The following is a 10,808-nucleotide window of genomic DNA, read 5'->3' as shown; positions in this document are numbered from 1 at the left end:
GAGATTTTTAAAATGGTTTTAAATTAAGGTTATCACATCCATGTAACTTTCTGTATTTTGCTCTTAAAGTCCTTGTGCCATTAAGGTACAAGGCTTTGACTCCTGGGTCTTTTTTTTTTTTTTTTTTTTTTTTTTTTTTTTTTTGAGACAGAGTCTCGCTCTGTCGCCCAGGCTGGAGTGCAGTGGCCGCATCTCAGCTCACTGCAAGCTCCGCCTCCCGGGTTCACGCCATTCTCCTGCCTCAGCCTCCCGAGTAGCTGGGACTACAGGCGCCCGCCACCTCGCCCGGCTAGTTTTTTCTATTTCTTAGTAGAGACGGGGTTTCACCGTGTTAGCCAGGATGGTCTCGATCTCCCGACCTCGTGATCCGCCCGTCTCGGCCTCCCAAAGTGCTGGGATTACAGGCTTGAGCCACCGCGCCCGGCAACTCCTGGGTCTTAAAAGGACACCAAGTCCTGCTAAATCTTAAACACTGACAGCAGTTAAAGCCTCATCTTCAGACCTGGTAGAAGATGCCAATCAAAATAAGCTGTGTTTGTGAGGCACTGGGCCAGAAATTAAAACTATTCAACTCCTCAAGGCCCAGGGATTACCATGGAAGAGGATGGTGTAAGAGATTGTAAGGGCCAATTGTGAGAGATAAAATTAGTTCAGTTTCTCTATAAATTAACCATTAATATCAAAGGTACACTGATGCAAGACCAGCACATTGCCCCCTGTGTCAGATTAACAAGTTTTCTTGGAATGTTAACCCACTCCTTAATAAAAGGTTATAAAAGGGTTTATGGAAATTATATTTTACAGTCAAAATGATTGCTACATATATATATATATATATTTTTCGAGATAGAATCTTGCTGTGTTGCCCAGGCTAGAGTGTAGTGGCACGATCCCAGCTCACTGCAACCTCTGCCTCCCAGGTTCAAGCAATTCTACTGCCTCAGCCTCCCGAGTAGCTGGTATTACAGGCACCCACCACTACACCCTAATTTTTGTATTTCAGTAGAGATGGAGTTTTGCTGTGTTCGCCAGGCTGATCTCAAACTCCTCTCCTGTGTGAATTGTATATTCAGTTAAAGGCTGATCAGAGACCCAAAATAATGCAACCTTTTGTGTCTTACCTACCTATGACCTGGAAGCCCCCTCCCCTGCTTCAAGTTGTCCAGCCTTTCTGGACTGAACCAACGTACATCTTACACACATTGATTGATGTCTCATGTCTCCCTAAAATGTATAGAACCAAGCTGTACCCAAACCACCTTGGGCACATGTTGTCAGGCCCTCTTGAGGCTGTGTCATAGGTGTATCCTTAACCTCAGCAAAATAAACTTTCTAAATTGACTGAGACCTGTCTCAGATATTTTGGGTTCACAGAATAATGCAGATAGGGAGCCACTCCCATCTGGTGTGGCTCCCTATGTGCATTTGGGTTCACAGAGTAATGCGAATAAGGAGTCACACCTTATCTTTGGACTGTGTACATGTGAAAATTAAATGAGCCTTCCTTTTGTAATGTTTCATGTTTTGTGATCAGAACATGATGATCGTGTGTTCAGATTAGTGGCTAACTTGAAACTTCTGGCTGTTGGAGGCTCGGGAGGTATGCAAAGCTCTCCTGATAAGTCAGAGGAGCAGGAAAGCCAGAAAAAACAGTCTTTGTGGTTTAAGAACCAGTCAACACGTCTTTGCCAAAACTATATCCCCTCAACAGATCTGGTGCATTGCTTAAATGGACATTATTAGAAATTCATTTGTTTGGTTTTAAGATATTGCCATTATAGAACAAACCATGTAAATCTCTGGAAAGTTAATGTATGCATCAGTTACATAATACACATATTTATTAGATCACTTTCTAGAATTTTATTCCACAAACATTGATTAAACAACTGCTAACGAATACGTACTGTACTTTGTGCTCTGAAGGATACAGGCATGAGTAAACTGTGGTCTCTGCCTTCCAGGAATTTACAGTCTTCAGTCCCCTACGTCCCCTACATCCCCTACAGAATTTACAGAGGAGGGAGATCAAGCTACTAACTATGACCAAGATAAAACAAAGAAGTGCCATGATACAGGAGCAAAGTGCTGTCTAAGGTGGAGGTGGAAATTGTTGATTTTGAGCGGCGCACTTGGGGGATGCTTAGACCAGTGGTTCTCAAAGTGTGTTCCCCAGTCAGCAGCATCAGCACCACCTGGTAACTCACTTGAGATGCACACTTGTCAGGCATGCCCCAGACTGTGTTTTAATAAGCCCTTTAGGTGATATAGGCCGAATTTGAAAATCACTGCCTCAAAGAAAAGCTGATGTGAGATAGACGCCTCAAAAGATAAATCCCTTCCCTTGACTGACTCCTACCTGCATCTTTCCCCACTCACAAGGCCTTGTTTCTTCTCTCTCCTTCCCAATTCTTTCTTCTCTTCTCTTTCCCACCACCAGACATTGAACCACAGCTCACAGATCTGCTCACTCTTGGCCTCTTTTAAGCCTATGTGCTGAGCCAGGAAAAGAAATGCCTCTCAGGGAATGATGCAGGTTTTGTCTTTCTTGTTTTCAGGGGGAATGCTTCCAGATTTTGCCCATTCGATATGGTGTTGGCTATGGGTTTGTCATATATGGCTCATTATTTCGAGATATGTTCCTTCAATACCTAGTTTATTGAGAGTTTTTAACATGAAGGAATGTTGAATTTTATCAAAGGCTTTTTCTGTACCTATTGAGACAATCATGTAGTTTTTGTCTTTAGATCTATTTGTGTGATGAATTACATCTATTAATTTGAGTATGTTGAACCAACCTTGCAACCCAGGGATGAGGCCTACTTGATTGTGGTGGATTAGCTTTTTGATGTGCTGCTGGATTCAGTTTGCCAGTATTTTGTTGAGGCCTTTTTTTTTTTTTTTTTTTTGAGACAAAGTCTTGCTCTGTAGCCCAGGCTGGAGTGCAATGGTGCAATCATGGCTCACTGCGGGCTCCATCTCCTGGGTTTAAGTGATTCTCATGCCTCAGTCATCCAAGTAGCTGAGATTACAAGGCATGCGCCACCACACCCGACTGATTTCTGTATTTTTAGTAGAGGGGGGGTTTTGCCATGTTGGCCATGCTGGTCCCAAACTGCTGCTCTCAAGTGATCCGCCCACCTCGGCCTCCCAAAGTGCTGGGATTACAGGCATGAGCCACCACACCCAGCCTGTTGAGGATTTTTGCATCAATGTTCATCAAGGATATTGGCCTGAAGTTTTCTTTTTTTGTTGTATCTCTGCCAGGTTTTGGTATCAGGATGATGCTGGTCTCATAGAATGAGTTAGGGAGGAGTCCCTCCTTTTCAATTTTTTGTAATAGTTTCAGTAGAAGGAGTCCCAGCTCTTTTCTTCTTTGCACCTCTGATAGAATTCAGCTGTGAATTCGTCTGGTCCTAGGCTTTTTTTTGCTGGTAGGTTATATCTTGTGTGTGTGTGTGTGTGTGTGTGTGTGTGTGCGCGCGCGTGTGTGTGTGTGTGTGTTTTGATGAGGTGATGTTTTTGGTGACTCCACAACAAACTGGATGTTAGGAAAAAACATTTAAATAGAAATAGAAAAATTACTACATCATGCTCTCATTTTCCTTATTTCCTTATTTTAAATTTTATTCTCTTAGCTTCTTTATATCTACTAAGCAGTCAATAATGAACATCTCTATCTATATATGAATACTCCTCTACATGTGTCTATATGCATACATTATACATACATGCACATATTTCATATTGGTTTCCAGTATAAACAATATCATCTCTAGAGTACTCAACCTCGGTTGGATAGGGTTTGCTGATTCAAAGGTGGAAATTCTCTCAAGATCAGAGACTAATTGCTTCAGTCATTTCCACTGGATTTAACATCTTTGAAAGTACTATATTCCCTAATAAGTCCCTAGAGAGCCCATTCAGCCACAGCCAAGGTTAACCCACTCAATGGGAGGATTATGTGTGTTTTCAGTTTATGTCAAGTGCCAAAATTATCCTTTATATGGCTAATGATGCTTTAGAAATGAGTATTAACCTCTCCACCCTATACCAAAGAAGAATCTATCATTTTTACAGTTTTATTATTCACTGCTTCTGAATCATATTCTGCCTTGTTGTCACATCTCTGTTCAGAAGCAATAATGTCCTCTCTGGAGACCTAATAGGACCAGTTCAAGAAGCTAATCATCTTGATATAAAGGCCTCAAGGGACATGGCCTAGATTATTGTGTTATTTTGTTTGTTTGTTTGTTTTTCTGTTTTTAAAACAGAACAATTCATGTCAATATGGTGACTATCATCATATACCTGGGAACATTTTCAGGGGCTTGTTAGACTGGGTAAATCTCTCTCAAGTCTTCAAATCTGCATTTCCAGAGAGAGAGAGAGTGAGAGAAAGAGAGAGACAGAGAGAGAACATTAGCTCTAGGAGATGCCCTGCCAAAATAAAAAAAAAGGAATTGTGGTCAAATAAGTTTGGGACACAGTGTAGTATAGTTCTCTTTTGGAGATCACAAAGCATATGAGAAATACTGTAGTAACTAAGATGTTTCCAAACCTGTTTGAACTCAGGAGCATTTTTAATGGAGTACTTACATGTGGAATTGACTTGGGGAAATTCTGCTTTGAATGGTGCCGTAGAACTAGTGAACTACACATGCTGACAGAGCCACACCAGCCTTCCATGAGCCTGAATTCAGATTCGTTGTTATGCCCATATTTGTTTATGGACCATCACATGATTTCTACATAGTTGCACTCAATTTACACACTTCTTCCATTTCATGATAATGTCCTTTGCCTTCTTCTTGGTCTATGCTGTGCTTGCTCTGAACAATAGCCCAACACTCAATAAGAATGTAAATGATTCTTGCCCAGGCTCAGAGCCTCATGGAATCAGCATTATGGCATCCGAGATTGTTGATGCTGTGTAGTACTCAAGAGACAATCAGCATGCTTGCCACCATGAGTGGGCAAAGGAAATATGGAAGGTGCAGAAGGCCTGCCCTTATGCATGACTGCTACAGTGGGACATTTGACAATGTGACCTGCCCTTACTGTATCTGTCCTAGGGTATAGCTGGAGAAGCCAATCTGAACCTTTGTTCATTCATTCACTTGAAAAGTATTTATTTATTTATTTATTTATTTTATTTATTTTTTTTTTTTGAGACGGAGTCTCGCTCTGTCACCCAGGCTGGACTGCAGTGGCCGGATCTCAGCTCACTGCAAGCTCCGCCTCCCGGGTTTACGCCATTCTCCGGCCTCAGCCTCCCGAGTAGCTGGGACTACAGGCGCCCGCCACCTCGCCCGGCTAGTTTTTTGTATTTCTTAATAGAGACGGGGTTTCACCGTGTTAGCCAGGATGGTCTCGATCTCCTGACCTCGTGATCCGCCCGTCTCGGCCTCCCAAAGTGCTGGGATTACAGGCTTGAGCCACCGCGCCCGGCCGAAAAGTATTTATTGAAAGTCTTTGTTGTATATCAGGCATGCTGATGAATACTGGGGACAGAGTGATGGACTAAAAGTCACCTTCCCTGATCTTTGGAGCCTACAGTCTAATGGAAGACACATATTGCAGCCACACTATTCATTTCCCTATCATTTACCCAACAAAACTTGTGGTAAATGCTAAGAAGATAGTATAAGGGGGGTGTTTGAGTGGGATTTGGAGGTTAGAAGAAAGTTGCTCTCAGTGACATTTAACTCTCCCTATGGAGTGAGCAGGAATTAGCTAAGTGAAGTCTGGAGTCAGAGGTGACTTGGGGCAGTCGTATGTGTGTAGGTGCTGAGACGGGAGTTTGGTGTGTTCTTAGCACGAACCAAAGACAAGTGGTGGGGGTGCTCAGAGTGGAGACTGGAGGCGTGCACAAATGGAAGGTCACAAAGGGATTGTGGGTCTTGTCCAGGAGTTGAGATTGTCAACCTAATTCAGAAGAAGCCACACTTTTGACAAGAATCACTCTAGCTTCTGGAACTGAATTGGAGGGAACAGAGTGGATACCAGGAAGCTAGTGAGCAATGCAGGTATCTTGGACAAGGGGTGTTGATGATGGACACTGAGATGGAGGATGGATGGGAGAAGAATTTAGGAGGTCAAATGGAGAGTCCTTGATGAGTGGTTGGATGTCGGGGTGAGAGGGAAGAGTCAACAACGAGGCTCTGGTTTCTGGCTTGAACAACTGCATTTGGGCTTTTCTCACGAACCCAGACATGGCTCTTAATTTTCTCTGAACTTCTGGGGTCATCATTACTGAGATAGCCAGGGAGCTATCCCTAAAATAGTTTAGGGGTAATCTCAAAGGAGGGAAAGACTGAGTACATAAAACAGGGGAGCCTTTTCTCTCTACTCCTGGAAATATGTTTCTCACACACACAAAAAAGAAATTTTAAAAAGGCTCAAATAATAAACAATTTCCCAATGGCAATGTTCTATGATCATAAGTAGATTTTTTGTTTGCATTGGTTTTTCTTATTAATATCTGATGAATTTTAAATTCTAGTCTCTACCCTTTGCACACTGGAGGGACATTTATAAAGACCATTTTCCATTTTGAGTCATTGGCACAGGAAGCCCTGAATTATGTCCTTCAGGTTCAAAACACTGCTACATCTTGCCCCGATTGCTGAGTAAGGCCTGGGACTTTATCTATTCCCCCTTTCCCTGAAAGCATTTAAGGGCAGAAATGAAGAGAACACAGTTATGTGACCTTCCCTTGTACTCATTGGAAATAATGGATACTATTATGACTTTAAGTTCAAGGATAATGACAGTAGAAACCTGGCCATATTGCTATAATAGCTTTATTAATAGCCAACAGGAAAATTGCCTTTTTCTTCCAATAGTCGTAAATGACTCTCCCATTCACAAGGGCATTTTCAACTTTCATGGAGTTCTCAGTAATTTCTAAGGAAGAAAAGCCATGGTTGTTGTTATGAGTTGAACTGCATTCCCACAAAATTACATGTTGAAGTCTTAACCCCCAGGACCTCGGAAGCTGACCTCATTTGGAAATGAGGTTGTTGCAGACGTGATTAGTCAAGATGAGGTCATAGTAGGAGTAGGGTGGGTCCTTAATCGAGTATGACTTCTGTTCTTAAGAAGAGGAGAGAGACATAGAGGGAAGATGGCCATGTGACAACAGAGGCAGAGACTGGAGTCCTGCATCTTCAAGGTAAGGAATACTGTGGATTGCTGGCAAACACCAGACGCCAAAAGAAACAAGAAGGATCTTTCTCTGTAGGTTTCAGAGGAAGCGTGGCCCTGCAGACACCTTTATTTCAGACTTTTAACTTCCAGAACTATGAGACAATAAACGTTTGTTTTTTAAGCCATGCAGTTTGTGGCAGCCCAAGGAAACTAGAGTAGTTGTCATATTTGAAAGTAACTTGGAGATCATTTAATCCACTCCATAGATGAAGAATCGTGCTCAGCGAGGTGGAGTGATTTGTCCAGAATCAACCGGATCCTCTCCTTTGACCAGACCAGGCATTCCAGTTCCTGTAGTTTGGGGTTCTTTACAGAAACCAACAATCAGAGGTCAGTGCCAAACAAGATCTGGCAAATCTTGATCAATTCCAAGAAAAACGCAGAGGGTCTGGGAAAGCTGGTAGAGAAGACTTCAATAGTGTAAGTGCCAGGAGCTTCAGACATGGTGGAGCAAATGCTAGAAAAACCACCCACAAAAAGGGCCAGGAATAGAAATATTGCTGTCAGTATATTCACAGAGTTGTGCAATCATCACTCCAATCAAGTTTAGAACATTTACATAACTTCAATAAGAAACCCCAAACTCCTGAATAGCCATGCCCATCTTCTCCCAATCCCTCAACCCTCTACTACCTCAGGCAACTACTTACCTATTCTCTGTCTCTATGCATTTGCCTATTCTGAACATTTCATATCAGTGGAATCGTACAACATATGGTCTTTTGTGTCTGGCTTCTTTCACTTAGCATGACATTTTCAAGGTTCATCCATGTTGCATCATAGTATCAGTGATTCATTACATTTTATGGCTGAATAATATTCCATTGTATGGATAGATCACATTTTATTTATCCATTGATTAGTTGATGGATCCTGGCCATTTCTGAACCCACCTTAAGACTTAGCACGTATTAGTTGTTCAAAAAGTCTTTGTCCACTAAGTATACATTTTGGATCAAAGAAGATAGTTGAGGTAACCCAGGCCTGATGGTTTTATATTCTTACCTAAATCAGTAATAGGAGAGGCTAGAACCTTGAGAAAGGTAAAAGAGATTTGCAACGTTTGCGACCTACTCTTTCTCAACAGAAGGTGTCTGAGGATCTAATTTTAACCAAATCACAGGTTCAGTTGTTCACCCCTTGCAGAGTCCAATTAACAAGGGTGAGATGTGGTATAAAGAAAGTGACTTTTTAAACAAAATTTTATTTTTAGTTTTTGTGGGCACATAGTAGGTTTATATATTTAGGGGATACATGCGATGTTTTCATACATGCAATGGGTAATCACATCATGGAGAATGGGATATCCATCCCCTCAAACATTTATCCTTTGAGTTACAAACAGTTCAATTACACTATTTTAGTTATTTTTTAAAAGTACAATTACTATTGACTATAGTCACTCTGTTGTGCTATCAAATAGTAGATCTAATTCATTCTTTCTATTGTTTTGTATCCATTAACCATCCCCACCTCCCCTAGCTTCCACTTCCCCTCCCAGCCTCTGGTAACCATCCTTCTACTCTCTATGTCCATGAGTTGAATTGTTTTGATTTTTAGATCCCGCAAATAAATGAGAACATTTGATACTTGTCTTTCTGTGCCTGCCTTATTTCACTTAACATAATGACCTCCAGTTCCATCTATGTTGTTGCAAATGACAGGATATCATTCTTTTTATGGCTGACTAGTACTCCATTTTGTATGTGTACCACATTTTCTCTATCCATTCATCTGTTGATGGACACTTAGGTTGCTCCAAGTCTCAGCTATTGTAAACAGTGCTGCAACAAACATGGAAGTGCAGATATCTCTTCAATATAATTACTTCCTTTCTTTTGGATATATACCCAGCAGTGGGATTGCTAGGTCACATGGTAATTTGATTTTTAGTTTTTTGAGGAACCTCCAAACTGTTCTCCATCATGGTTTACTAATTTACATTCCCACCAACAATGTATGGAGATTCTCAATAAAATGACTTTTATTCCAAAAGTTAGCTTAGGGGGAAGTATAGGCTCCTGACTTTAAGGGTACCACTTTGCTTTTGGGGCAGAAAGCAGGGGCTTTTAAAGGGGGAGTTGGCATGAATGGCATGCAGGGAAGGGAGTGAGCAGGTGAGGTCTATGTAACTTGCTTTTGTGTCTTATGTACCAGGTGGTTGAGCTGGTGCCATCTCGGGCAGAACTAAGTTGTAAAGTGACCATTGTCTCAAGATATCCTCCAGGTGGGAGAGAGTTTTGTTGTGGGCATGCTTTAGGTTGTAAATTGACTCCTCTCTCTTGAGGCAGTCCCCTAGTGGGAGAGATTTCTGGCTCTGGAGCTTTTAAGTAAGCACATAGATAAGCTTGCCCTGTAGGGAGTGTCTGGTGAAGGGAAGATAAAGGTTATAATTGCATTTTTAAAGAGCTAACTAGGGAGTGGGGAAAAGGGGAAAAGGAGGAAAGAGAAAATAAGAAAATAATAATTTAAAAAATAACTCATTCTCTTTCTCTTAGAAAAATAGGGATACTCAGCTATATAATGATAACTAAAGTGTTGATGACTTAATTATCAGCTCCATTAGCACATAGAAATGAAGAATGTATGGATGGTTTCAAGAACTGTGGCAATCCCAGGAGGAGCATGGAGGCTTGGGGGACCTCTGGAAAGTCCTTTGCATACACAGAGGCTGACTGCTATGACAGAGCTGCCACTTTCCAAAGCCCACTCTTCCTTCCCTTCTTTCACTCCATGAAAACATGTTACCCTGAGGCCTGGTCTTGAGAAAAATGCAGAGGAAAAGACCTGTCACCAATGATCCAAGGACTCCCCACAAGTACATTTTGACACAGTGCCAACTGGTGCACATAATAGGTGCTCATTCAATTTTTATTGCTTGAACAGTGCAGAATATCTGAGTATGAATGACCTGCATCAAAAGAATGGAGATATCCTCTGAGTGAGCATCTCCACTTGGCAGGAAAAGGTCCAGGGAGTGTGGAGGAGAATCTATCGGGGTCTGACTCCCAGGTAGCTGATAAAACTCAATCCTCACAGATTCCTCCTCCAAAGAAAGACTCTATCTTTCCTCTAACTAAGGTGCCCTTTGCTGAGGACAGTGGGAAGCATGTGGTTCAACTGGTAGTCCTACAATTGAGGTAGATTTTAATGCAAGGATTATAGGTGTGAGATACCACACCCTTCTGATCTTGCTTTTAGATATTTGTCCCTATACCTCAACAACCACAAGCATAAACATCTTTGTATAAACTCATCATGGTCACAAAACAGGATGCAATGTGACAAAATTAAATTGTCCTTGGCAAATTTGCACTGTTTTCCATTTTGTCCATATTAAATAACACTATGACACATTATTTTGGTCAGTTTATTAGAAGCATGTATTAAAAGGTAACCCATGCTGTAAGATTTAACTAAAAAGGTAAGATGGTACCTTGGAGGTTTCTCTTCTTTTCATTCTGAAGGGACTTCCTTTTCTTTCTTTTCTTTTCTTTTTTTTGAGACAGAGTCTCGCTCTGTCGCCCAGGCTGGAGGGTAGTGGTGCAATCTCGGCTCGCTGCAAGCTCCGCCTCCCGGTTCACCCCATTCTCCTG

Source organism: Theropithecus gelada, chromosome X, assembly GCF_003255815.1.
Source record: "Theropithecus gelada isolate Dixy chromosome X, Tgel_1.0, whole genome shotgun sequence".
In the NCBI taxonomy this organism is placed as follows: domain Eukaryota; kingdom Metazoa; phylum Chordata; class Mammalia; order Primates; family Cercopithecidae; genus Theropithecus; species Theropithecus gelada.
Note: the sequence above shows the minus strand (reverse complement) of the source record.